Source organism: Lathamus discolor, chromosome 1, assembly GCF_037157495.1.
Source record: "Lathamus discolor isolate bLatDis1 chromosome 1, bLatDis1.hap1, whole genome shotgun sequence".
NCBI lineage: Eukaryota > Metazoa > Chordata > Aves > Psittaciformes > Psittacidae > Lathamus > Lathamus discolor.
Genome location: NC_088884.1, coordinates 99,194,510 through 99,200,188, shown reverse-complemented (window position 1 = coordinate 99,200,188; position 5,679 = coordinate 99,194,510).

The following is a 5,679-nucleotide window of genomic DNA, read 5'->3' as shown; positions in this document are numbered from 1 at the left end:
GGCATAAACTCCATGTTCTATGATAGCCTGATAGCTATCATTACAATCCTACTCAGCTGCTAATGGGAATTCTAGAAGCTCCTTTGCACATTGGAGATCATGTACAAGCACATACCTGGAAAAGCCTATGTCCCACCTGCTGACACAATTGGTGCCTGCTTTGTGGAAGTGTATGTGCTTGAGATTCCTTCACCAATGCTGAAACAAAACAGTCTATCCAGAGTTATCAGTGCTTTCAGAAAATCTCAGAAGATCATGAGGTCAAAAAAGGGGAGATTAAACTGACAAAAATCCCTTTAGGTCTTTAAGTCAGTAGTTAACATCTGCACCTTATATATCATAGCTGGAGAACTTAAAAACAATTTAAGAAATTCAATTGCTTCTGTCTAAGTTGTCCCAGGTAGATCTTCATAATTTATTAGTGATACAAAATAGTAGAGGATGAGGTCCTAAAACAGAATTATGTCAAGTGATAAAAATGCTGTACAGCCAAGGGATTTTGGATGAGTTACCTTATCCAAATGCTTGATACTAGCCGTAGGAATATTGTCTGGGGTAAAATGAAGCCCAGTCACTGCAGTAGGCAGTGTAAGACAGAGAAGTGTTATCTGAAGACATCAGTAAAAAATTTAAAATGTCGAATGATTCATGAAAGCAAGAAACTTGTTATAGAAAAAAGTTGCAGAAATCATTTATAATGATCTCATTTTCTTTGAACTAGTTGTAGCAAGCTTGCCAAAGGAGCAACTAAAGCAAACACAGATTAACCTCTCATTTGTTATCTTGTGAATAGAAGAAGAAAAAAAAGTTTCTTATAAAATGTGCTCTAAAAGGTCACAGTTAAGGTTAATGAGGAGAAGAAATTATCAGCTGTCACAATTGGTGATGATGAGCACCTGCTATTCGGTATTGCTACCTTCTGCTGGTTTTGGCTGGGATAGAGCTAATTTTCTTCATAGTACCTAGTATGAGGTTATGTTTTAGATTTGTGCTGGAAATAGTTTGGTAACAGAAGGATGTTTTAGTTGCCTGCCAATGGGATGAATATGTGATGAACTGTCCACAATCCCTATTCCCTGCCCCCCTCTGCTGCTTAGGGGGAGAGTTGGAGAATCTATGGCTAAAGTTAAGCCTGGGAAGAAGAGAAGAAAGATAAGCCTGGGAAGAAGTATTTTTAAGAATTGTCTTGATTTCTCATTATCCTACTCTAATTTGTTTGGTAATAAATTAAACTATTTTTCCTCAAGTAAAGTCTCTTATGCCTGTAATGATAACTAGTGAGTGATCTCTCCCTGTGCTTGTCTCAGCCCACAGGCCTTTTCTTGTATTTTCTTTCACCTATACAGCTGAGGACAGGAGTGATAAAATAGCTTTGGTGGACACCTGATGTCCAGCCAGGGTCAACCCACCACAGTCCTTTATTACTGCAAGACTATAGATTTCAAGCTATCTGCAGGAAAGATATGAGTCTTTGAGAGCAGGAAAAGGCAGCTTTCAAATAGAATTGTTTCTCAGTTTTACCTATGGCACAGGTAGCGCATTGCTATAATATAATGTTATCATTTTTGGCATCTTAGAAACATTCTAATGACGTATTTTAAATTTCTCTTAAATTCTCTTTTGTCACTTTAACAAGATCTGTCATTTGTGGTAGAACAGCCACTAAGGTTGTGTAATAATATATGCAGTATTTAATTTTGAAAAGTCCAGTACAGTTGCTTCCTGGAAGGCACTGAATAAGAAAAAAGCTGCAAGCTGAAGGCTTCTGTTCCTCTCACAAGAGAAATACTGTATTTGGGTCTAATGGAGGCTCTGTCAGCAATGCTGTCACTGCATTTTAAAATTTTATTTCAAGAAAGCAACTTGACATATAAAAAGTTAGTTGCAGTTCTTTGTTTTCCTCAAATACAACTTGTGAAAAAAGTGTGCTAGAAACCATTCTGTATATATTGAAGTGGAAAGCATGGAGTAGTATTGAGTCTCACTAGGAAAATTTAAAAGAGGGCAAAGTTTGCGGGGTTCAGGACTTCGTGGAATTACAGTCTGGGAGTCAAACGATGCTGCTGATTTTTTCTTGCCTAAGGAATCTGAATATGATAAAAGACTAGCTGTATTTCAAGATAAATCTGAAGTAAAAACTTGGCTTTTAGAAATATGAAAGGACTGTGGAGACATCCCTGGAATATCAACCCATTTGTGTTCTCCAGGGAAATTAGATTTCTAAGGAATAAGATGAAAGATTCAATTCTTTTCTTGTGTGACAGCATTAGAGTCACAGTTGATAGGAACTCTGCCTGATCCAGTTCTATTGGGCATATATTTTTAAAAATGGACTCTAATAAATTATTTGAAGATGAAGGTATTTACGTCAATTCATTTGTTTTGTCCACAAGGACATGTTCTAAAGACTGACTCACACCTTAGATGACTCCTGATATTTCTTCAACTGCTTCCCTCCCCATTCACCATCCGGCATAGACTTTAAAGATTTTACCCAATAGTTAGTCATCATTCATCTCTGAAAAATCTAACTCAGACTCAAAAGGAAGAGAACCAGGGCAAGATATCAGTTTGTATGCTAAAGTTGAAATAAGCTCCTTTAGCCTTAGGCATTTATCAAGAAATTTCCCAGAAATCCACCTGATTTCTGTTCTAACATTATTCCATTTTCCCCCATATGTTTTTCATTTTAAGAGGTAGTGATCTGCCTATGCCATGGTATGAATAAGTCATTAAAACAGGTGTTTCATTTTTCATTGTGTTTGCCCATCTTCTCTCTCATTTTTACAAATCCAAATGATTCCTTATCAGCTTGACTTGACCAAGAAAATACCACTGCTAATAAGCATTTAGAAAGGGATGAGGTTTTGGAAGACTTTTATTTCTTTATATCTTTATTTAAGTTGTTAATTATTGGCCTAATTAAGCCTTTTAATGCAGAGGATTCTCCAACACTGCCAGGTTTTGAAGGGAAGCAGTTTAGAGATGATGATTTGATTTGATTATTGCAAAATAAATAACCCCATTTATGGCTTGCATTCTATCCTTAAATGCATGCAAGTAACATTCCACAGAGAGCATAGTGGCAAAATTTAAATGTTTCTTCTCTTCTAGTGAAGGTGTAGCTCTTAATACACTACAGAATAGCCCCATTTTAAGTATGGCTCATTGTCCTGTCAGTCTCCTGTACTGAAGTTCTGGTTTTCTGTTTCTATTGCTAGTAAGGTACACCTTCATATGGAAGAGATGCAAGTGAAAGCCACTTTGGTTGAAGTTCAATGCTTTTTCTATTCTTAAGAACAGCAATACTGACTTAAGGATACAATGAAATTTGTGTCTCTTGCTTTGGCGTCGTCCATTTGTTCTAAGCAGCTAGTTCATTATCACATTCTTATTCCTCCTGCCAAGACATCCCATCATGACCTTGGCTGAGGGACTCAGGATGGGAATTTCCAAAGTCTTCTGAAAGGCCCCTTTAGTGCTTATTAGAGGGAAGACATGAATGATCTGACTGCAGTTGTGAGAAGGACTCTGAAATTTACTGTTTAACTTTGAAATTGCAAGCATATCCTTCTTTTCATCCAGCCCCTTGCCAAATTCTGCTACTCAGAAGGAACTGATGCAGTAGATTCACAGTGAGTTGGAATAAATTTGTTTTCACCATTATCACTTAAGGTGGCTCTCACTTCTTTTCCTTCCTGCTGTTTGCTTTCAGTCCTGTAGCAAATGTTCCATTTTTCCTTTCTTTCTGATGCTACAGGGAAGCAATCGGCAGCTCAGTCACCTTTGAGTATAACTGTGAGAAAAGCAAATCTTATGGCACTGGAGTTATTGATAATTACAGCTAGGCTAATTTTAAATTACATTATTTTAATACTGTCATAGAATCATAGAATAGTTAGGGTTGGAAAGGACCTCAAGATCATCTAGTTCCAACCCCCATGCCATGGGCAGGGACACCTCACACTAAACCATCCCACCCAAGGCTTCATCTAACCTGGCCAACCTTGGCCTGTCCCTATATATTTGTTCCATATTTTTCCTATAAGAAATGCAACAGAATATTAATAGCTCCATCCTTTTGTGGTGGTGCCCACATTAAAGTAGGAAAGGATGTCAGGCAGAGAAAGAGGTATGCAAGGAAGCAGGGCACTTAGTTTGGGTTTAGTGGACAGTAGAACCTCAACTTCTGTCATGCAGCTGTCTATACATATCAGACAGCCAATAACTGTACATGTCGTTTATGTACTTGGTATGGATAGTGATGTGATTATCTAGTGCCATGTGTTGTAGGAGAGCTAATTTGCAACACACCTTTGTTTCAATCAGCTTTCCTGGAGGCCATAAACTACTGAGCAGTAGCTTTTTGTGTAAATGCAAATGTCCTTTAACTCGCTTTGTGAAATAGGTGGTACTTGTGGAAACATTCACTGGACCTCTGGTGTGAGAGGAGGTTAATATTGTTGCTCCAGTGTAGCCACTTGAACCCCTATTATCTGCTGCACCTGTATGTCTAGTATTTCTACTCAGAAGCAGAAGTACTGAAAAATTGAACAGTTCTATGGTACTCAAAAATATAACTGTCAAAACATTCTGGCAATGGTAATTCAGTGACATTTTCTGTTAAAGCATTTAACAATATCACTATTTCTGAGGTGCTGAACTAGACCTATAAAAACACCCCCAGAAAAACCCTTTTTTAAAAAAAGGAATCTCTATTGAAATCTCTGTTGGGCCTGTTTAGAAAGCTACAGCAGGAAAAACCATGAAGAAAGAGCAGGCTGTTGCTTTCAGGAGATTAAATCAACATACACTGTATTGGCTTCTAGGGCAGCTGCCATCCTTGGCTTCTATTAAATTTTGGATCTGGACGTTTGGTTGAAGGGTTGAAGCAGCTGAAACACTGCCTTAGGTACTGATACATATATATGTTGATGTATATAACAAACACAATATTTGCCCCTCTTTGTAAGTATTACCATGGTACATGGCTACAGACTCAAATGTCTGTGCCACTGAGCTTTTGCCAAAATAGATCTTAGTGTATGTTTCTATTATTTTCCTCACATAGCCATACAAACAAGACAGATAATCTGACATTTCTCCTGAGCCCACAGCTGCTTCTCTGCAGGCAAAGAATCCTCTTTTTTTTTAAATATATATTTTCCCCAAAACAGTGAAGCTCCCAACAGCAGAGTTTGCTGCTGTTCAGAATTTGCTTTTTTCCACTACCGTTAATGATTCTGGCTTTCACAAAGTTCTCATTTCCAAATGACCTATCATCAGTGAACACTAATATCAGTCCCTTAAAAAGGGATTTGAATGGAGAAAAGATGAAGGCACTCATACCAACACTAGAGTCAAATGAGGAGTTACCTGTTTCCTCCTGGGTAAAACAGACGGCCCGCTATAGACCTGCAGGTCTGTATTAGCCTGCCATTTCCTTTCTCTTAAGGTTCCCATGGCTGCTGCCTTCTCACTGGGGGCATCTTACCCATTAAAATCTTGTTCATTAAAGAATGGACAAATGGAACACTAAACAAGGCAGTGATTACTTTTTAACAGGCTTATGCATCCACATAGGTAAATCATTGTATAACCTTAGTCAGAAACTTAGCTGACTTTAAAAAATTGAGGGTAAACTGGAAGATGCTACCTTTAAGGTCCAAATGTCTACTA